Below are 24481 nucleotides of genomic sequence, written 5' to 3'. Positions count from 1 at the left end.
ATCATTTATACAAAAGCTCAAAATCTAGGTCAAAACCCATAAGAGTGAGTAGGAATCCCTACCTCAAATTCGGAGCCCAAGGGAAGGAGATGAAGAAAACCAAAATGCTCCAAACTCCAAGATCCATGGATCAAAACGAAGCCCTCGACGATCAACGCAACTTTTACAAAGGCCAAAGGAAAGGGAATCACTCTAACTAGATCAAACCCTAGAGAGAAGGGAGTTTCTAGAGAGAGAGGCTCTCAAAATCGGTTTCTGAAAAGTAAGAGAGAGAGAGTGAATGTAAAAAGTGATTCAAAAATGCCTAACTGCCTTCTGATATACGACATTCCCACTCGAGCGGAGAACAGGACGCTCGAGCGTCAAGCACAAAAATCTGGACACGCTCGAGCTCAAGAAGGCCCGCTCGAGCGCCAAGACACAAGAATAAAGTACATCCGCTCGAGCGCGAAAACCAGTCTGCTTGAGCGTAGATTTCCCCCTCCTAAAACTTACATCAAAAATGTATTACCCGCTCGAGCTCCAACAAGCCCGCTCGAGCGTGACCCGCTCGAGCGCAGGAAATCCTTTCTAGCGTAGAAATCACACCAGCAGAAGTTTTGCAGAGCACCAAAAATACTGGGAGTGTGCAATCTCTGCTCGAGCGCTAGACGACCCGCTCGAGCGGAACGACCAAAAACCTGGCAACAAGATTTTAGACCAAGGCTCAACCCACCTGCTCGAAACATGCCCAACACATCCTAAAACTCAAACAAATAGAATCAAAGGATGACAACAAGATAGATACAACAACCAACTCCACGGAACCAAAGTCCGGAATACAACAGATATCGAAAGGGAAAACCGGGATCGCTATAACCTCCCCTCCTTAAAGAATTTCGTCCCCGAAATTAAATTGAAGTTTTTGAGAAACAAGATTTTCTCAATTCCCAACATTATTACAAATGTAAAATTTAACAACTCGACCCATTTCCAGTCATTCCATCTCTATTCAAGAGGCAATTTACCACATATCTCAATATGTATTAATAACTTGCTTTCCTCGAAATTCATCAATTCCTACATACATGTTTCACAATTCTATATCATATTCCACATTCATGATATATCTCCATTTCTACAATACATTCAACATATACAATGTTATAACAAACTTCCAATTTAAGGCAAGTTCTACAATACTTCCATAAAACAAAACATTCACAATGTTTTACAACTTAAGACATATATAATGCTCTTAAGGTTCAATAAGATTACGAAATTTCCAATGCACGATTACACGTTAACAAACAAGTCTGGATATTTCTCGCGGACCTCCAACTCATGTTCCCAAGTGGCTTCCTCCACTCCGTGATGTTTCCACAAAACCTTCACCAAGGGAATGGTCTTGCCACGCAGGACTTGATCCCGCCTATCCAAGACTCAAACCGGTCTCTCTTCATACGAGGCATTCTTATCTACCTCTAAGTCGGTCCAATCTAACACATGGGATGGATCCGGCTCATACTTCTGAAGCATACTCACATGAAACATGTCATACACTCCAGACAACTACGGTGGCAAAGCCAAACGATAAGCAACCTCCCCAATCCTCTCAAGGATCTCAAAGGAACCGATAAACCGAGGGGATAACTTCCCACTCTTCCCAAACCTCATCAGGCCTCGCCTAGGTGATATTTTCAAGAAAACATGATCACCTACCTCAAATGCCAAAGGCCTCCTCCTACGGTCAGCATAACTCTTTTGGCGACTCTGGGTTGTAACAAGCCTCCTACAGATAAGCTCAACCTTCTCCGTCGTCTCCCTAACTAACTCTGGACCCAACAAAGGTGCATCACCCACCTCGGCCCAACAAACTAGAGACCTACACGGTCGGCCAAACAAGGCCTCGAATGGCGCCATACCGATACTCGACTGAAAGCTGTGGTTGTAGGCAAACTCCACTAAGAGCAAGTGCCTCTCCCACGTCCCACTAAAGTCAAGGGCACAACCTCAAAGCATATCCTCAAGGATCTGAATAGTACGCTCGGACTGCCCGTCGGTCTGAGGATGATAAGCCGTACTAAAGGTCAACTTAGTGCCCAAGATACTCTGCAAACTCTACCATAACCTAGCTGTAAAACGAGGGTCTCTATCTGAGACAATCGTCACTGGGACCCCGTGCAACCTCACTATGTCCCGAATATACAAATCGGCAAGATGCTCTACCGAATCTTTCACGCGTATAGGGATAAAGTGCGCCGACTTAGTCAACCGGTCTACAACCACCCAAATAGCATCACTACCCCGCTGAGTCCTTGTAAGACCTACAACGAAGTCCATAGTGACATGCTCCCACTTCCACTCGGCAATAGGCAAGGGTTGCAACAAACCCGCTGGCCTCTGGTGCTCGGCCTTCACTTGCTGACAAGTAAGACACTTTGATATGAAAACCGCCACATCTCTCTTCATACCCCGCCACCAAAACTGGCGACCCAAATCACGATACATCTTAGTGCCTCCCGGATGCACCGCAAGGCGTGAATGGTGAAACTCTCGGAGTACTTCCTCTCGGCAAGACTCCGGCACAAACAAACGGTCTCTGTATCTCACACTCAGGTCGGGATACACCATCAAACCTTTCTCGACCTTCCCACTGGAGATCTTCTCTTGGAGGGATTCTACCTCAAGGTCACCTCTCTATGCCTCTAACACTCGAGTCACGAGTGTAGGCTACGCAACAACAGAAAACAAGGTCGCAGCCTCAACGGATTCGTCCAGAAGCAAATCAAACTCGCCCAGTGCACCCAACATCTCTCATTCCCAGATGGCTATACATGCTACATCACCAATGGATTTCCTACTAAGGGCATCGGCCACAACATTGGCCTTTCCCGGGTGATAGTGCAACTCAAAATTATAGTCCTCAATGAACTCCATCCACCTTCTCTGCCTCAAATTTAAGTCTCTCTATGTAAATAGGTGCTTCAAACTCTTATGGTCTGAGAATACCTCGAACCTCTCACCATACAGGTAGTGCCTCCAAATCTTTAAGGCAAAAATCACGGCTGCTAACTCAAGATCATGCGTAGGGTAATTCTTCTCGTGTATTTTCAACTGACGTGAGCAATAAGCTACCACTTTCCCCTCTTGCATCAACACACAACCCAAACCCTCTCGTGAGGCATCGCAATAAACCACATAACCCAACCCTCTCTTCGGAATAATCAAAACAGGAGCGGTGGTCAATCTAACTTTCAGCTCTTGGAACGACTTTTCACAAGTCTCGCTCCACACAAACTTGATCCCTTTCCGCGTCAATCTAGTCAATGGTGAAGCTAGCCTGGAGAAATCCTTCACAAACCGGCGGTAATACCCAGCTAATCCCAGAAAACTGAAGATCTCAAAGACACTCTTAGGCTATGCCCAATCTTGCACTGCCTCAACCTTGGACGTATCAACAGACACTCCTTCCCCGGATACCACATGGCCTAAGAACTTGACTTCTCCTAGCCAAAACTCACATTTCCCAAACTTGGCATACAGCCTATGGGATCTAAGCAATTCAAGCACCACTCTTAAATGTTCCTCGTGCTCCTCATCAGAAGGCGAATAGATCAGAATGTCGTCCACGAAAATGACTACAAATCGATCTAAGAATTCCCGGAGGATCCAGTTCATCAAGTCCATAAAGACTGTCGGTGCATTGGTAAGCCCAAATGGCATCACCAGAAACTCATAATGGCCATACCGCATACAGAATGCCATCTTAGGAATATCCTCCGCCCTGACCCTCAACTGGTGGTAACCCGATCTCAAGTCTATCTTAGAGAAACAACAGGAACCCTCCAACTGGTCAAACAAATCATCTATACGAGGCATAGAGCGCTTATTCTTAACCGTAGCCCTATTTAACTTCCGGTAATCGATACACAATCTCAAGGCACCATCTTTCTTCTTAGCAAAGAGGGTCGGTGCTCCCCACGGCGAAACACTAGGGCGAATGAAGCCCTTATCTAACAATTTCTGGAGCTGAATCTTCAACTCACTCAACTCGGCTGGGGCAAAACGGTAAGGTGCCATAGAAATCGGCGCCGTGCAGGGCACTAAATCAATAGAGAACTTTATCTCTCGGTGAGGTGGCAAACTAACGAGATCCTCGGGAAAGACATCCGAATACTCACAGACCACCCTCGGCAACACAATCTGGGTCTCATCACACTCACTACTCAAAAGGCTAGTAAGAAGACCACTAAGCTCACTCCGCCCTCGCGGATCATACACCGGTGGTAACACACACCGGTGGCAACACACTACCAACCCGATCCCCCAAGAAATGGAAACACTCCCCGCTCAAGGTACAAACTGTGACCCTCTGGCGGTAGCAATCAATAACATCTCGGTATGACGATAGCCAGTCCATACCCAAAATAACATCAAAACCCGTCATGGGCATAACAACAAAAGGAAAAGGAAGCCTACAGTCGGCGACCTCTATATCACAACCTCTACATCCGTGTTTCAAAATCAATTCACCCCCAACAGGTGATACAACACATATATGAGATGCTAATAGTGCCAACTCCAACTCCAACACAGATGCGAATGCAACAGATATAAAAGAATGAGATGCACCCGTATCAATCAACACACTAGCAACCGAGCTGCAAAACAGAAAGGCACCTCTCACAACTGATGGAGCTGGTACTAGGTCCTGCGCGGAAACAGCATACACGCGCCCTGTAGGCCCCTGATCCACCTGCTCACCTCTAGGAGCAAAAGACTGCTGCACTGACTGGGACGACGAAGCTCTCGGATTGGCCCTCGAGGCCTGCATAGACTGAGCTGGTTGAAAACTCTGCGTTTGCCTAGAACCAGACGCTCCTGAGGTGGCACTCAACTGTGGGCAAAACCTCTTCAGGTGCCCTGGTTGACCATACGGATAACAAGACAGTGGCTGGCCCCAGCCCTGACTCTGGCCTTGAGGTCGAGCCGAAGAAGAAGCAGCTCGTTGACCTCCTCCCTTCTGTGGGCAAACTGAAGACTTGTGACCCAGCTGGCCACAAGTGAAACAAGTCAAACCTCCCTGATTGCCTCTCCCGGAGCCTGCACTTGGCATTGGAAAGGTCGATCTAGCCAAACCGCCCTGAAACTGCTGAGGGTTAAAACCCCTCTGTCTCCTGCCATCACCCTAACCATCTTGGCTCCTCTTGGAGCCTCTCTACCCTTCCTCCTCCTCTTGCATCATAATCTCCATATGAGCTGCAGCATCCACCAGATGTCTATATTCTCGAATAAAGGTCCCGCCAACCCTTAACTTGAGTCCACGCCTCAACTTCCGCTCAAATTCTAAGCAACGGCATTCCTTGGACGCCACAAATTCAGGTGCGAACCTGGACAAGCTAGTAAAAGTAGCCTCAAACTTGGCCACTGACAAACCTTGCTGTTTAAGCTGGCAAAATTGCTCCCTCAGCTTCTCCCTAGCAGCTGAAGATACGAACTTCTCCTGGAAAACATTCACAAAGGCCTCCCACGCACCACCAACACTGCCCTACTCGTACTTCCACCACTGACCCGCATCTCCCTTCAGTTGGAAGGATGCCAAGGTCACCTTTAAAGCCCCGTCCTCGATGCCAAGCATCTCGAATGTCTTTTCCATCTGTTCCAACCACTCGTCAGACTTAAGTGGCTCCTTCGGATCCCCAACAAACTCGTCCGGGTTAGACCGGAAGAATTCCCTCTTCAAAAAAGAAGGCTATGCCTCAGCAACGTGGGCCTGATCCTAATTCCCAGCTCTGAGAATACCCAAAGCTCCTATTATCTCTCGGGCCAAGGCACTCATAGCCTGTTGACCCGTTGGCTCGGCCACATTGGCCTGACCAACTCCCTCCTGCATTGCCGAAATGTCATCCGGTAAAGGCATCTCCTGCCTACCACGCCTGCCACGCCTACCACCACGTCCTCGTCCTCGTCCTCGTCCTGACATCCTAATAAAGGTAACAAGAACATTAGCACATTCATGAAGGTGCCGAAACTAAACACTCGCGTCCTACTACATGGACAACTGTAATTCACTCCACATAAACACATAAACACATAAGCACTTACGAATTTCATTTTTGGATAATGATAGTCCCGAGGCATTACTAGAGTTCCGGTTAGAAACAGCATTGATCAAATGCTTTTCCAATAAGACTCACAGAAACCCTAGGATCCAATCAATATCTTAGAAACTAAATCCCATACCCAAGTAGTCACATAAACTTGTTATCACATAAGCACATAACAGTACACACAAGTCTCTAACAAGCGAGACAAACCCATTGTGATACTAATCACTTCCCACGTACCCAAAGTATTCGAACCCGGTAGCTCTGATACCAAGTTGTAACGCCCTCAAAATAATACATAAAACCCATCATTTTAGACATGCCATGATATAAGAGAAATCAACACCTTTCTATTCATCAGAGTAGTTCTTACAACAGTATTACATGTTAACAACAAAAGCAAATGCCCTACGGGCTTACAGCTTTCCAAGTCAACAGTTGGTTACAAAGAGAAGAGTACTAACTCTATACAAAATAAGCCCTTGGCTTGATATAAATGTAATACAAACAAAATAATCAAAAAGAGTCTTCAACTCCCATAACCATCCAAACTATGTCCTTGGAGGTGGCATGCTACCTGTACCTGAAAATGATGTCCCATAAAGGGTGAGTCAACGCCCAGTAGAGATATGCTAAACACAATATGAGCAGTAACTAAGACATTAGCAATTGATAAATGTTTGACTCTCATAAATCAATTCAAACACCATTTCCATTACATGACCACTGTGTCCATATTTCATTTCATTATCCATTTCTTATCAGATTCACAATTCACAACAACGGCTCAGAACCTGGCCTCCAATTTAAATGAGACGGTGACTCATATTAAACCTTTCCCATTTTACAATAGATAAACATGCTAGCTATACCAACACTTCGATAGATAAGCATATGAGCTACATTAACAATTCAACAGATAAGCATATGAGCTATATCAACACTTCCATAAATAAGCGTACGAGCTATATCAACACACAAACTAATAAGCATATGAGCTGTATCAACGGAGTCCATCCCCTATCTTCTTCCACACAGTATCCGGTTTAGAGGTCCATCCCCTATCTTCCCCTAAACCGTGGAGTACATCCCCTATCTCCTCCCACACAACACAACGTATATACACATAGGTCATATACATATTCAATCAATACATAAAGTTAATGTATTCTTTCAACCGTCATACTCTATGACACATCCAATTGATTAGTTTTAGTTTGCCTAATCATCATGCATTGTCTACAACAATCAAGACTACCCTCTACCGGTAGCCCAAAGCAATTATTTCTAAACAAATGATTTATCAATATTTCAAAAGTGAGTGATTAATAAATCCAACTTCACTAGTCCATCACATAATGAGTCAATTTCATTATAGTCTACTCAATTCCATAATTTCTCAACAAGTGTCATTCATTACCCTAATGACCCAACATACCCAAACATGGCATTTTCTACATTTTTCCACAATATTGACCCCAAGGGTCCAAATATTACCAACAACCTCAATATACACATTTTGCAACCCAAAGACATATTTATGGTTCAAAATAATAAAAAAAAACCCTCTTTTCAAAATTACACATTTGAAACCCTAGATTCCAAAACCCAAAATCATTTATACAAAAGGTCAAAATCTAGGTCAAAACCCATAAGAGTGAGTAGGAATCCCTACCTCAAATTCGCAGCCCAGGGGAAGGAGATGAAGAAAACCAAAATGCTCCAAACTCCAAGATCCATGGATCAAAACGAAGCCCTCGACGATCAACACAACTTTTACAAAGGCCAAAGGAAAGGGAAGCACTCTAACTAGATCAAACCCTAGAGAGAAGGGAGTTTCTAGAGAGAGAGGCTCTCAAAATCAGTTTTGGAAAAGTAAGAGAGAGAGAGAGTGAATGTAAAAAGTGATTCAAAAATGCCTAACTGCCTTCTGATATATGACATTCCCGCTCGAGCGAAGAACAGGACGCTCGAGCGTCAAGCACAAAAATTTGGACACGCTCGAGCTCAAAAAGGCCCGCTCGAGCGCCAAACACAAGAATAAAGTACATCCGCTTGAGCGCGAAAACCAGTTCGCTTGAGCGTAGATTTCCCCCTCCCAGAACTTACATAAAAAATGTATTACCCGCTCAAGCTCCAACAAGCCCGCTCGAGCGCAACCCGCTCGAGCGCAGGAAATCCACTTGAGCGTAGAAATCACACCTGCAGAAGTTTTGCAGAGCACCAAAAATACTGGGAGTGTGCAATCTCCGCTCGAGCGCTAGACGACCCGCTCGAGCAAAACGACCAAAAATCTGGCAACAAGATTTTAGACCAAGGCTTAACCCACCTGCTCGAAACATGCCCAACACATCCTAAAACTCAAACAAATGGAATCAAAGGATGACAACAAGATAGATACAACTACCAACTCCACGGAACCAAAGTCCGGAATACAACAGATATCGAAAGGGAAAACCGGGATCGCTATACTGAAGGAGCCTTTTATGCGAAATTGGATAGATCTTCTAGCTTTCTTGCTTGCGGGGTTGAAATCTAATGGTATGCTTTCTTGATTTTGTTTGGACTGTGGTATGATTATGAAATATAAGTATGCTTGTGCTGCTTATTTTATTGATAATATAATAATTTTGTGCTTCAATCTTTTCAGGTATACATGTTTGCAGAATGGTACAAGCCAAGTTGCTGTCTGGAGTATCCCATTCATGGAACTGGGGCAGTTAATGCTCTTGTCCGTGGACTACAGAAATTTGGTGGACGACGGATCTCTTTCAAGAGTCATGTGGAAAATATTGTTGTTGAAAGTGGTCAAGCTGTGGGAGTAAAGCTAAGAAGTGGTCAAGTGAGTAAATGATTTAAGTAACAAAAATACAGAATTTCTCATTCAGATTGAATTATATTTCTTTCTTATTCATTAACTGATAAAAATAAATATTTGCTGCAGTTTGTACACGCTAAGAAGGTTGTTGTTAGTAATGCCTCTACGTGGGACAAATTGGATCTATTACCTAAGGAAGTCATTCCAAAGTCATACCAGGATAGGATCAAAATGACCGCTCAATGTGAATCATTTATGCATCTTCATTTGAGTTTTAATGCAGAGGTGAGTGATTGTAGCAACCAGCCTTGCTTATCATTATTACGGGGGGGGGGGGAAAAGAAGCTTTTTGTTCACTAAGTGAGGTGCTTCTTTACAAAATCCATTATGAACTCTAGATTTGAGGATGTTCCACATCCATGGCAGATTTAATTTGTACATATTCTTATGTCAGCAAATTTTTTTTTTCCCCAACTATTCAATATCAGATGCAAAAGTTCTGTTTGGCCATTGCACTGTTTGTGGGTTAGTTTCTGTTATGTAGGCCACCAAGTCTTATTTCACTACCTTAGAAAATATTTTTCATGTCCACGTTCAACATGAACCATGTTGATCTCAATTCAGCGGACAAGTGGTTAAACTTGAGCATTTAGGGGAGATGATTGTCTAACATACCATCAAAGCATTAGTTTTGGTAGGACTTGGTTTCAAGTCTCTGTGTGTTTATTTTTTCCACCATTATGCTTTTCGCTTAGCATCTTTTATATTTTTACTGCTTGCACCTTGTTTGCATGTTAGTATACTTGCAACCTATTTGGTTCATTTGTTTGTTGACATGTGAGAAGGGGGTCTCGTGTGAGGGAAGGTACAATGGCTTGATATGTGTTGTTTGGCCCAAATCCTAAATAGCTTTAACTTTTTTGGGTAGCTTTGATCCTATTAGGTCTCGGGTTCAAGTCTTTCCAGATAATCTAATACGTTATAGGTTCAAAGCCTTGATATCATGTTAGACAAATCTAAGTTCAAGTCCTATTATCCTTTGGGTTCGAGTTTCTCACAGTAAGGTCTTGGGGAAGGATGTGAGAGATCAAGCATTTTACTGTCACTGGGTTGTCTAACATAAACCATCTTGACCAAATTATCTAATCTTATTGTTGTTGTGTTGTTGCTGCTGCTGTCATAAATTTCTCATGAATCATGTGCTAGTGATTTATTTTTCTATTGCCTCTATCCTTTTCCGGTGCAATATCCTAATTTCCATGTCTGCTCATTTCATGGGCTTCTTGGGTTTGGTTTGCTCTATATTTGTAGTCAACAGAAGGTTTCCTGTAACCTAGATTACTTTTGCTATCAACTTTGCAAATTTATTATATATATGATATGCTTTATTCAATTTGCACAATTCATGTTGAAAGCTGATAATCCAGTGCACTATTTCACACCTAACGGTTGCATATCATCATATATCCCAAAGAATCTCTATTTCTTTTAGTTGTTGAATCTTTGTTTGATTGATCAATGTGTGACGTCCTGAATCCTCATTACTAATGGAATCCAAATGATCTCTGGATTGATCAGAAGATCCTTTTAAATGGTTAGAAGCTGTTACTTGAATGAAACTAGATTTTGTGGAATTATTTGAATATTTGACGATACATTTTGTACCTTGCTAAACAACCGATCCTTGTTTACCAACTGCAGACTGCAACAAAAAGTTTCCCATGTGTGAATGTCAAGGCTTGGGTGAGGCTTGCTAAAAATGCATCATCTATTGGTGATAATGCACAGTATATTTAAGTCAATCTTAACTCTTTAAAGAGATATTTTTTTCTTTTTTTCTTTTTCTAATATCGCTGAGACGAGTTGAAAAATAGTAGAATTGAATCACCATTTGGAGAAACTGAAATCACAAAGTGTTAATGCTAAGAAATTACTGTTACATAAACAAATTAAATAGATTGTTGCCTATTTTGTGGGATATGTTACATAATGTTAGCTTTGTGCTCTCTTCAATTGTTAACATCTGTGGCATGACGACTTTTTCTCAATGCTGGTAATCTTTTAACTAGGCTTCATCTGCCACTGCTTTGGATGGTGTTTTCCTAAATCTGAATAAATACATATAACGTATGTTTTATTTATTAGGGTATAAGCAAGGACTTGAGGATTCATCATATAGTTGTGAATGATTGTGACAGAGGAGTCAATGCTAATCAAAATGTTGTTTTGATATCTATACCCAGTGTGCCTATTCTAGATCTTGCACCCCCTGGGAAACACGTGTTACATGCCTATATGCCAGGAACCGAACCGTTTGGACTCTGGGAAGGACTTGATCGTGAAAGTGCTGAATACAAAGAACTCAAAGTTAAAAGATCTGAGGTATGCTTACTGGCAACTTTTGTCATTGGCTTTTCTTATGTTGTCATTCATGAAAAATGCACTAATTGAAAATCGTAAAATTCAACATTATCAGAAGGAATAATAGAGCAAGTTCAGCCAAGGCCGGCCTTGAGATTTAGGGGGCCCAAGGCGACACTTCGGAAATGGGGCCTTCTTACATTGAAAAAAAAAAATTCATAGATAAAACAATAAGGTACAATTTTTTATTTGTTTGTAGCGAAAAAAGAAAATTTACTTGCACATATAATGATTAAAATTATAAATAAAAATTTACTTTCATGTATTAAGATAGGAAGCAATCATTACAAATACTTAAAAAAAAAAAAATAAATAAATAAATAAATAAATCTAGTCTTGTTGCTTTTTTTGGGGCCTCATGTTCAATTGGGCCTATAGTATTTGGGCTTTTTTTTTTTAATATCTAAAATACAAAATTATATTTAGGGGCCCCTACTTTTAGCCCAAATTTAGGGGCCCAAGGCGCAAGCCTCTCTTGCTTGCCCTCAAGACCGGCCCTGAGTTCAGCTAACTTATTATGGAACATTTTAATGACAGTCCATTTAGAATTTTATTTTGGTATAAAGGTTGAGGAAGTTGTACATGTTTTTTTTTGTTGATTAGGTTTTGTTTGCATCTTAAAGCTTGATTTGTTCAATTAGACCCAATGTTTTCTAGTTAATTGTCAAATTTAAGAACAATATGTATGGTATGCATAAATTTCTGCATTGCAGGTTGTGACCTAGAGCGATGACGAGTGTTATTAGCTCCATGTTCTATGGCGTGGGGTTGAGTCACGTGAATCAGCCTCTCCACAAAAATGTGGAGGGAAAGAAGCCTACTTACTATCTCTCCCAAACCCTATTGTAAGTAGGAGCCTTGTGCATTGTGTCCAACCTTCATAAGGTTTGGCATTCTTTTGATTTTTACCTATGGTGGAACTTCTTAAGAAAGTCTCAAGGTGTACATAATTTTTCCAATAATTGAAGCAACTTGATTTTACCATGTATGATGTGACAATATTTGAACCATCATGTCTTTTAGTTTTCTACAAAAAAAATGGTCAAAATTGCATATATTTTTGTGTATTCTTGGAATGTTGTCGACTTAATTTTTGAGTTCCCTATTAGCTTCCTTGATAATATTCCTGATTGTTCTCTTTTATTCTTTGAAATTCTCAAATGCTCATGTGCCATCAGATTATTTCCAGATAATCTGTATTTAGTGTATGAAACAAGATAATTATTTTTCCTATTAAAGCAATTCTTATTATTCCTTACCAATCCATGTCCTGTGGAGGGCCATGGAGCGTGCTGTTGGTCCAGGTTTTGATCACGAGAAGTGTGAAGTGAAGTTGGTTGGAACTTATGGGCCAGCTATACAGGCCAGTAAAGGCACTTTTCCCGGACATTAAACTCCGATCCCACAGCTTTACTGCTGCGGTGATTTTACATTCCCTGGTATCGGAGTCCCAGCAGTTGCTCCTGGTGGCGCCATTGTTACAAACTCATTGGTTTCTGTGTCTCAACACTCGAAGCTTCTTGACGCTGTCGGAATATGATAAAAGTTGGTGAGTTCTGTTTAATGTTTCTCTTGAATTTTTCCTCATTTTGTTGTATGTTTGTTAATATTGTATATAATGTTTTTAAGAAACAAGTATTTTTGTCTTTCTATAAAAATTAAATAATACACGATCTTTTAACAGACACTGAAATTAAAATGAACCTCACTGAAATTGGTTGAATAAAAATCTTGGAATCTAATTTAATTAGATTTTTGCCCACCTTTTGAATTGGAAGCAAAAATAAAAATTACTCAAATGTTTTATGATGCATTTTTTTAATACTTGGTAGGAGTAAGAGGAAGCTGCATTTGTAATGGTGAGACTCGATCCCCCGGTGTGGGTAGGGGAGGAGGTTTTTTGTTACACACATAGAAAGATCAAAGTAGCTATCAGATAGAAAATATTGGTTTTAAGTTGTTAACATACCAATATTGTTATGATGATGACTACATTTACCTTCACTGCATTGGTAGCATTTGTGAGTGGTAGAGCCTATTAAACCAATGAAATGGTAACACATAAGATGATGTTTGGATATTTTTTACCATAAATTAGAAGCACAAATAGACTGGGAATTATATAAGTTTAGACCTGCTGAAGTAACTATTTTTTGGAGACTTGCATAAGACTCAAGTAAAAACTTATTGGAAATTTTTTGGATTGAAATTATAAATTATGTTTTGAATAATTAGTTTTTGGAACTAGAGAGTAGGTCCATTTATCCTTGTTACATATTGGTTATGGGGGGATTAATGCATGAGATTGGGTTATATATCCTGCTTGATCTTGAATTTCACATTTATATATCAAAGTGGACCTCTAGATTGATAGTCCCTTTTGGACTGTATATCCTCCATATAGGCGACTATTGAGTCTTATAGGAGGGGATGAGATACAGAATTGAAGGATTAAGGGGGTCCAAATTAGGGGGTTGAAAGACTAAAATATTCTCAAACTATAGTTTTTTTGAGCAACAAAAAAACAATTGTATTGAAACAAAGATGATAACAAAGAGAGGACAAGAAGTCCTCCAACAAAGTCAGAAACTACAAAGCTGAAGACCAAAGAAACAAAACTACAACACATCACAACCGGCACTAAGCATGACAAACAGCAGCCCAATCCCTAGAGACCATTTCTAACAAGCATGAGATAAAGATGGAATTCCAAGACTTACTAGTTTCAGTAATCTTGTCCAACGAAACAAACATAGTAAATTTTCACAAACTAGTCTTGAATGCTAACCCAGAACCACCCAACTTTTCTTCAATGACCTTGTTCAAGCGTTCCACCATGTTAGGTGTAAAATGATTGATCCAATCACCCACTTCACCTCTCCTGAAGAACGTCTTATTCTCAAAGTGTCTATCGAATTTACCAATTTTGTTCACCTCCAACTCTCTCATATTGTTAAAGTTGCACAACCTTGATATGTCTTCTATCACAACTTCACTCTCTTCCTCTAAAGAGAATGGAATGCTCATAAACTCTGCTAGCCTCTTCATCTGAAAAATAATATCTTCTTTCAAGTCCTCGTACATCAAAAACAACACCTTTTGAGGCCACTTCAGGCTCTCCTTCCAGTACCCCAATACATTGTCCCAGAAGGGCCCAAAATCGATGATGTGATGACCGGCCTTCTTTTTTTTCTTTATTCTCTCTTCCTTCACTTCGTTCTCTTTTTATTCTTGTTGAATTGGAGTGTCTGGGAATGGTTTCCAAATTCTTTTTCTTCCGGTGTTGAATTTTGTTTGTCCCGGAGGGTGCACGAGTGAGTTCGGGGTGCCGGGGATGAAGTTGAAACTTTGAGCTACTGGGCCAGGGTCGTACGTGCCGAAGTGGGCCGCTCGAGCAGTGGGAGGGGCCGCACGAGCGACCAAGCTTGACACCCAAAAAATGGGCTACTGTCTAGAGCGCACGAACGGAGAAAATGGGCCGCACGAGCGGCCAACTGGGCAGTTCGAAACTCTATTTTTTGTATCATTTTGAACTGAATGTATCTCTCATTATACTCATCTCCCTCTCACTCTAAAACATATATTTCTCCTCCTTCTCTCTAGAAAACCCCTCAAACATCTACACCTCTTTGATTTTGCCCATCTTGGGTCAAGAACATGACCATCTCCTTCAAGATCTTAAAGAATCAAAGCTAGGGTTTCATTTCGTGGAAGCAATCCAAGGCTCTCTCTCATCTTCTAACTCTAGGGTTTCATCTTGCTCCTTCTCAAGCCTTTGAGGTAGCATTTTCCTTTGAGTTATATGTGTGTTTATGCAAGTTTGGTTAGTTTTTGGTGAGCTTCTCCATGTATTTCAAAAATGAGGGTTTGGGCTCAAGAGATTGGTGATTTTGTTGAAGAAGAACTCACCTTACTTCTTTTAAAAAGGATTTGTGAAATGTTAGGTCATAAGTGTTGAGATTGAAGTGTGTTGTGAGATTTTTTTTTTAAGAAGATGAAAAATGCTTAGATTTTGTGAAAACCCAGAAATTGGGGCTTTTTGTGAAAACATGGAAATCCATGGAGTAAACATCTTTTCTTGGGTTTCTATGGGTGTGTGAGTGTGGGTTTCACAATGTGGTAGAAAAAGGGAAGTTGATAATACTCTTGATGTAGAGAGTAGAGGACTTATTTTCAAAATTATTACCAAGAGCATAAGAATATATATGTATATATTTTGTGATATGATAATTGTTGAGTATCATGGATTGGAGGATTGAAATCTTGAAAGTTGATATTGAAAATTTCTTATAGTCTTGATATGAGTTGAATGCCAACAATTATGTATGATGAGAAGTTATTGCCATGTTGATAGTTTTGGTTGTGCATGTGAATATTTTGTGTGATTTGCATTGGAAGAAAAGGAATGAAAGAAGAGTTATGGTATGTCATTCGTTGCATCATATCTTCATGTAAATTTTGTCATTTCTATACATCATGGCATGAGTTTTGGAAATCATTTACATTGGGAAAGGTTACATTGTAATGAAGATTTATGAGAATGTTAAAGGGGTAAATACGTGGTAAGTCCGGATAGGGGGTGTAGTTGTATTTGATAAGATGGCCTGAGTGTCCTTGGTGAAAGACCAGAAAACCGCGCGGATAAGTGTCAAGCCTTCCGGTTAATACCGGTAAAAATGACAGTTTGATAGTACTCGTAGAGTCTACTTGCAGACACCAGCCTAGGGATTACCAGTGATGTATTTACCGCCCCCTTATGATTTAAAATTGGATGTGTGGAAATTAATGAGGTTGCATAAATGTTAACTGAAAGCATGGTGATTTTCAAGAAAAGCAATATATGAGATTTCCTTTAAATGGCATAACATATGCATTTGCATAAAATATTGTGAATCTTGCATAAATGTACATACTTTGTTAAGGATTCTCTACTAGGCTATGTGCTCACCCCTATGGGTTTTGGTGCAGGTAAAGATGTGGTGATCCCGTCGAATTGAGGGTGTGGAAGTATTTTGAGAAGAGTAGCGTACTCTTATTTTGTTGTGATTAATTGTAAAGCCGAGGGCTATTTTTGGTTTGGGTCCGAGAGACCACTTTTGTGTAACCAGACTTAAGCCTTAGAAGTTGTAGCCCGTAAGGGCACTCTATTTATCTTGTTTGCTACTAGATGTTTCACATGCTATAGATTCAGGTGTTCTTTTATTTCATTGAATGTATACTGCATGTGGGGCTTTTGTATTAAACTCTCTCAATCAAATATGGAAAGATGGAAGGATTATTGTTATTATTTAGTGAATGTCCATTAATGTGGGTAGTTCATATTGGAATATGTTTGGGCCATTACAGATGACACCCCTACAATACATGTCAAAAGCATCATTACACGATAGAGGTTCAATGCTCTCTGGTCTAGGCTTAGAGAGAAAGTGCCAGGCGGAGACAAAGGAGTCATAGGGATTGCAACAGAGATAAACAATCCGACAATTGGAGGTCTTGATTGAGTCAGGTAATGAATGGTATGGCATATGGGTGGAGAAAATGCTAGATTGAAAGTTGGAGAGGTTTAGAATACGACCGCCTTGATGGCTGTCTTTATTAGCAGACAGATTGATCTCGTGAATAGGGATGAGCTCGTGAGGGTTGGAAGTGAGAAGGGGGTGTTGGGAAAGCGTGTTGTTGTAGCAATGACGGTTGGCGATAGCAAATGTCAAGGCCTTCAACCAGGTGGTGCCTGTTTTGGGCATGGTGGCAAGTATGAGGTCAGTGTCGTGAGCTTTGAAGTGTTGTTGGAAAGACATTACGCCTTGAATATGCATTGAGGAGCACCAAAAGCCTTGGTAGAGATAGAGATCCAGACCTGTCCATCCCTTCTCTTTGGGAAGCAATGCTAGTGGATTGTCATGGCAATCTTCTTCTTCTTTGTCTCTGATGATTGGATTGCTTTCCCTTCCTTGAGTGTTTTCCATGGTAGGTGGGGAGGGTATGTTGCTATTGTAGGTATTCCACAAATTCAGTATTCTTGATCTTGATAATGGTTTTGAAAGTCTGCATAACCCAATGTTATCCATACACTATTATAGTGTTTGTGGCTTTCTTTTTTCCTTTTCCTTTTTGCTCGACTTTTGTTTTGTGTTTGTCCCTTTTTTTTTTTTATTTTTGGACAATTTTAAAATTTTAATATTTTGTTTGTAATTTTTGTCTCTTTGTGATAACACTTATAAATCAATTATTTAATAAAAAAATTCACTAATTGTGTTTGATTGCAATTTTAGTATAATTTATTGCATTTTTTCAACTAATTTGATAAATAAAAAAAATGAGAAATATTTTTAAGTTGTAAAAAATAATTTTTGAAACTTATCTAAGGCTCTTAATACATATGGACAAAATAACTCAATTTCTTTTGTCATGATTATAATTTTTGAGTGGATGTTAGATATTTGCACATAATATGTAACCAAACAAATTTAACCTCTCTTTCTTTTTCTTTTTCTTTTTCTTCTTTTTTTATATTAAAAACAACATAATATAAAAAGCTATATCAAATAAATTTACAATTTAGATTAATTCTGTCAAACTAATAATCTAAAATGTTATAATCATAATTTTTTTATTTTATATCGACAATCATAAAAACTCAATTACAGGTGATATCATATTGAATCATTATCTATCAATACTCTATTCATAATAAATATGAGTAGGGACCCATTAAATCACTAAAACTGTGACACATGGAATGATAATAAAGTATTGTACATAAATTTGTCATATTAACAATTATTGTTATTCAATGATGACAAATGATCTTCAAATATTTTTTTGAGCTGGTTTTACAAGTATTTTTGGTAAAGTTTTAAATTTTTACTTTTATGATAAGATTATTATTGCTATAAAAAAAACTATGTATCTGACAAATGATAAATTTTTCAAAAATGCTTTGGAGCTTTAAAAAGAGAGCTCGAGGTAGAGTTCTAATGGGTGGGATCCACCTATAATGTGATATTTATGTTTGTTTTTTTGTTTGTTTGTTTGTTTGCTTGTTTTCTTTTTTTTTTTTACCCTACCAACTGTGTAGAGCTGAGTTTAAAGCTTAACCATCCTAATCAAACATAATGCAATAATCTCCAATTCTTATTAAGAGTAACGATATACCAATAGAATTGGGAAAAGTACCAAAAAAAAAAAAGAAAGAGAACTAGAGTTTTGAACCCTGTAACAAACTAAATTCTGAATTTTTAATTTTGTCAATTTAAATCTTAAACTTTTGATTTGCTTTCAATTCAAACCATTTGCCAATTTTTGTTAAATAAAATAAGTAAAAAATATATATTTTTAGTCATTAAATTCAACAAAATTTGTATTTTAGATAAATTTTTTCATCTATTTTATTTAACAAAAATAGGAAAATGATTTAGATTGAAAATAAATCAAAATTTTAAAGTTTAAATTGATAAAATTAAAAATTTAGAATTTATTTTGTTACATGGTTCAAACCGTAGGTTTGTGTGTGTGTGTGTGTATGTGTGTGTGTGTGTGTGTGTGTAATTTTCCCAATAGAAGTTTATACAAATTTATATATAGAATAATATAACATCTTTTGGTTATTTTATTTTCAATCAAAATACAATTTACCATTATCTTCATAATTTCAAAAACGTCATTGACACTTCATTATAAATATTTTTTTTTGTCTAAGTTTTTGGTTTGTAAACAAATTTTCTTTGATATAATTTTTTAAAAATAATATTGAGCAATGTTTGGTTTATTGGAATAAAAGCGATATGTGATATAATAATTATTAGGGAAAATTATAAATAAAAAAATTCAATGGTTTGACCCTTATAATAAAATAAACTTTAAAATTTCAATTTTGTCAATTTGAACTCTAATCTTTTTATTTATTTATAATCTAAACTATCTATCTATTTTCATTATGTAAAATTGATGAAAATAATATTATTTTAATTATTGAACTTAATAAAAATAGTATTTTAAAAAAATTTTATGCACCCAGATTGTGTTTAATGATTAAATTCCATTTTACTTAACAAAAAAAGACATGTGGTTTATATTAAAAACAAATAAAAAATAGAATCTAAATTCAGAAAATTAAAAATTTATATATTTTATTAAACGATGTTATCTATTTTATAAATTAATTACTTATCAAATTAATTTTTGAACAAATTTTCTGATCAAGTCCAGTGTTTAACACTGTGTCCTTAAGACAGATTCGTTCTCTCCACGGTGCTTTCAGAACGTGGACGTCTATCTCTCAGGATAAAATGATCAACAGCAAACAATAACAGCATAACAAATTGTTTGTGCAACAAACACACTAAGTGTTTACACTCTTTCTCACAAGAAAAATTATGCAGAAAAAATACAAAGAGGGCAGGCAAAATTTTAGACGAAATTGGAGTGAAAACATCAAATGAGGGGCTGCCTATTTAGAGATTGAGTGGTGGCTGTTTAATTTGAATTAAACAAGTACAGATTTGAATGAACAGGTATGGTACCTATTCGGTTTGAATAAACAGATAGAAATCTGTTAGGTTCAAAATTTGAACATCTAAAACCCGTATTTAACATATTTGAATCTGTCTTGGTGGAGGGAAAAAACAGAGCCCATTTTGAATTCAATTTCCGAAATTCAAATTCCAAAAAATTAGAATTTAATTTTAGAAAATAAATTTCAAATGTTTTTGGCCCAAAAAGATAGGTATTGGACCGGACAAGCCCAACCCAATCACACACCACGCACCTGCGCCCAAGCCTAGCCGACCGAACGAAAGGCGGCGGCGCGTGCGTGTGTGTTTATTTTGGGTCCAATGGATCTAGCCCATTTTGCCTATAACCTCTATCTCTACAAAACTTGGGTGCCCCTTGGCCCTACCACAAGTTCCAACCCCCAGCTTTATAAACCCACTCTAAATTTCCCACCAAATCATTGTGGGACAAGCCTTTATTCAAACCTTAAGGAATTTCCACCAAAAACTCTATTTCCATGGAGCTCACTTTGGCTTCAATTTTCCATTCACCCGATAATGGTTTTGAGTAACCAAATATACTACGTGAATCACAACGCGGCATAGAACGCATTACCACTTAGACCCGCCAAATTTGGCGCATGGGTCCCACCTAAAAATAGACCAAAGTTGAAGAAAAATCAGATTTTTTCAAAACTTCAAAACCATTTCTAACAATCTCCTACATGAATGGATTTTGATGACAACAGAAATGTAACAATATGTAGAATTTTGTTGAAAGAGTACAAATCGAAAATATCTTGCATCAGGATAGGTAGCTTTCGGCCTTGAACATTCCCTAGTGATAACCTATCGGACTTACTAGCTAACCAATGGACATGATGCCTTGAATTGTTCAGCCGTTTGTGTAAGCCAAGACAATAGATTTTATACAAAATATCGTCTGACACATCGTGGTTCTCACGGTTGTGTTCATTTTGTCCTTGAACGCTCCTGGTTGTTCATGAGTGCTTCTAGAGAATTTAGCCTTTTTATTCTCATAGAACTGGCTCCAGTTCAACACTCATATAGGTGATTCTTATTGTGAGTATCTCTTATACCTGTCTTGATTATATGCCTAAATCAAGATATAAGTAATCACTCAAAGTTAAGCTTATCCTTAGACCCCTACATACAACACATGTTGCAGATATCACTCTCACCATAGGAATGGGTAGGGAATTTTAATCCTTTGGTGATTTCCGGTGAGCCACACATAACTTAGTTGTCCCTTTGAACTTAGTTATTGGGATCTCCAGTCATATAAGTAGGGTTACCATTATGATGACTCTTATGTAATGGGCTTTAATCTCATCCCCTTCGATGAACTATACACTTGATCTTTTGGCAAACTTTTTGTTAACGGATCTGCAATATTCTCTTTAGATTTTATATAATCTATTGAGATTATTCCATTTAAGAGCAATTGCCTTACGGTATTATGTCAACGACGAATATGTCGTGACTTACCATTATACATATGATTCTGTGCCCTGCCTATTGCAGATTGACTATCACAATGAATTCAGATAGCTGGCATAGGTTTTGGCCATATTGGAATGTCTTCTAAGAAGTGACGAAGCCATTCTGCTTCTTATCCTGCTTTGTCTAAAGCAATAAACTCAAATTCCATTGTGGATCGTGCGATGCATGTTTGTTTCGTGGATTTCCAAGAAACAGCAGTGCCTCCCAGAGTAAAGATATATCCACTAGTGGATTTTGAATCTTTAGTATCCGATATCCAATTGGCATCGCAATAACCTTCAAGTAATGCTAGATATCGAGTAAAGTTCAAACTATGATCACCGGTAAATCTTAGATATCTAAGAACTAGAATGATCGCTTTCTAATGGTCTTCTCTGGGGTTACTAGTGTACCTACTCAATTTACTAACTGCATAAGCTATGTCAGGATGAGTATAATTCATTACGTACATTAGGCTTCCAATGATTGGGGAGTATTTTAACTAAGGCACTGCATCACCTTTATCTTTTGATAAATAAAGACTGATGTCTACAGGTGTTCTAGTTACATTCATGTCATCCTTGATAAATTTACCAAGAATTTTCTCAATATGATGTGATTGAGATAATGCATGTCCGTTAGATGTTTTAGTAATTTTCATTCCTAATATTACATCTGCGACCCCCATATCTTTCATATCAAATCTTTTATTCAGTATTTGCTTAGTTGATTTGATCATATTTTGACTACTTCTAATGATAAGCATGTCATCCATATAAAGACAAACTATGACATGTCCTTGGTCAGTGTTTTTAACATAGACGCACTTGTCACATTCGTTTATCTTAAATACATTAGTAAGCATAGCATGATCAAATTTTTCATATCATTTCTTAGGTGCTTGTTTTAATCCATAAAGAGATTTTACAAGCCAACAAACTTTCTTTTTTTTCCCCGGCACTACAAACCCTTCGGGTTGCTCCATATAGATCTCTTCATTTAGATCACCATTTAAAAAAGTTGTCTTAATATCCATTTGATGTATTTCTAAATTATACAATGCTGCAATAACAATAAGCATGCGAATGGATGTTATTCTTGTCACAAGAGAATATGTGTCAAAATAGTCCAGACCTTCCTTTTGTCTGTAACCTTTTACTACAAGTCTTGCTTTATACTTGTCTATTGAATCATCTGCTTTCATTTTTTTTTTTGAATATCCACTTATATCCAAGAGGTTTAGAACCAGGTGGAAGATCCACCAATTCCCAAGTATGATTTTACATAATGGATTTATTTCATTATTAACAACCTCTTTCTACAAAGGTGCTTTAGGAGCCATCATTGCTTCCTTAAAGCTTTGAGGTTCATTTTCTAACAGGTATGTCAGAAAATTTGGACCAAAGGATTTTGATGTTCTTGCTTTTTTACTTCGTCTTGGTTCATCATCAGTTAAATCCTGTTGGTCGAGATCATTACTAGTCTCTTGTGTTTGATTGTCATTAGTCTCTTGACTTTGTGTACAATCATAAGTTCTTTTCTGTGAACTTAATTCCTGTCCTTTCTTGTAAGGAAAGACATGTTCAAAAAACACAGCATTCCTTGACTCTATAATAGTGTTCACATTTATATCAGGTATTTCTGATTTATAAGTCAAAAACCGATATGCACTACTATTCTAAGCATAACCAATAAACACACAATCCACTACTTTTGGTTCTATCTTAGTCTTTTTAAGAACAGGAGCTTCTACCTTTGCCAAACACCCCCACACTTTTAAGTATTTGTAGGAAGGTGGTCGACCTTTCCAGAATTCATAAGGAGTGCTGTTAGTTTTCTTGTGGGGTATTCTGTTAAGAACATAATTAGCAGACAATATTGCTTCCCCCTACAAATTCTGCGGTAAGCCTGAACTTAGTAACATGGCATTATTCATCTCTTTAAGGGTTTTATTCTTTCTTTCTGCAAATCCATTTTGTTGTGGAGAATAGGGTGTTGTAGTTTGGTGAATAATGTCATGTTGTGCACAAAATTCATTTAATGGTGCATCATATTACCACCCCTATCACTTCTAACTATTTTAATAGTTTTACCAAGTTGTTTTTCAACTTCAGTTGTGTAGAGTTTAAACATTTCTAAGGTTTCATATTTACTTCTAAGTAAGTATACATAACAATATCTTGTGTAATCATCGATAAATGTTGTGAAATACTTTTGGCCTCCTCTAGTTTGATTAAATTTCAATCACATACATCAGTATGAATTAATTCTAGAGGTTCTATTTTTCTTTCACCCGATTTAAATAGAGCTTTAGTTAGTTTCACTTCTACACAAATCTCACATTTGTTATTAGAATCAATTTCAAACTTTGGTATATAATTCAAACCAATTAATCTATCCAAAGCATCAAAATTCACATGTCCTAATCTACCATGACATAAATTTGACTCAAGAATATAAGTAAAAGATGTGTTATTCTTATTAATAGCAAGTTTTGGTACAACCGTCATTACATTCAACTTGAAGAGACCATCACTCATGTATCCCTTACCAACATACATACCACTCTTTGTTGATACAAATTTATCAAACTCAGATACAAGCCTAAAACCATTTTTACTTAACAAAGATCTAGAAACTAAATTCTTTCTAATGTCTGGTACATGCAGTACGTTGTTGAGGGTAAGTTCCTTCCCTGATGTCATATTCAAGATCACTTTTCCTTGTCCAGCCACAGTAGAAGTAGAAGAATTTCCCATGAAAAGTTGTTCACCATTTGCAGCATCATTGTAAGCAGTGAATATCTTCTTGTCCGCACAAATGTGACGAGTTACTCCAGTGTCAACCCACCATTCCTTGGGATTTTCAACCAAATTAGCCTCAGACACCACAGCAGAGAGATTGATGTCATTTACCCCATTAGAGATGTAATCTAATTCTGTCACATTGGCTTGATTGCAATCAGAAGCTCGATGTCCGGTCTTGCCACAGTTATAGCATTTACCTTTGAACTTTTTATTGCCATTGTTGTTGCCTTGTTTAGGACCATCTCCAATAAACTTCCTCTTTTTGTTATGTGGTTTGTGCACTTGTTTAACCACATTAGCCTTGGACTCAATGAGATTTTTACCATTCCTCTTTTTAGCCTTTCAGTTATC

At 38.1% G+C, this 24481-nt stretch overlaps 2 pseudogenes across 2 annotated transcripts in view; one reads left to right on the top strand and one right to left on the bottom strand.

The window, feature by feature from the left end:
• LOC114257052 (prolycopene isomerase, chloroplastic-like) overlaps positions 1 to 12974 on the top strand; it is a 50364-nt pseudogene extending 37390 nt beyond the window's left edge. The window contains exons 10-14 of the transcript XR_014357143.1: positions 8567 to 8640; positions 8730 to 8931; positions 9034 to 9192; positions 11053 to 11289; positions 12596 to 12974. The product of XR_014357143.1 is annotated as a prolycopene isomerase, chloroplastic-like (transcript). The remainder of the gene's footprint in view (positions 1 to 8566; positions 8641 to 8729; positions 8932 to 9033; positions 9193 to 11052; positions 11290 to 12595) is intronic.
• Positions 12975 to 13941: 967 nt separating this feature from the next.
• On the bottom strand, positions 13942 to 17471 carry LOC145813786 (cytosolic sulfotransferase 15 pseudogene; annotated as a pseudogene). Its single transcript, XR_014357114.1, has 2 exons — positions 16673 to 17471; positions 13942 to 14540 (listed from the first exon to the last, which is right to left on the bottom strand). The product of XR_014357114.1 is annotated as a cytosolic sulfotransferase 15 pseudogene (transcript).
• Positions 17472 to 24481: the final 7010 nt, after the last annotated feature.

This window comes from Camellia sinensis, chromosome 2 (genome assembly GCF_055761805.1).
Source record: "Camellia sinensis isolate YWXY chromosome 2, ASM5576180v1, whole genome shotgun sequence".
In the NCBI taxonomy this organism is placed as follows: Eukaryota; Viridiplantae; Streptophyta; class Magnoliopsida; order Ericales; family Theaceae; genus Camellia; species Camellia sinensis.
This window is presented reverse-complemented; position numbering and strand designations above follow the sequence as displayed.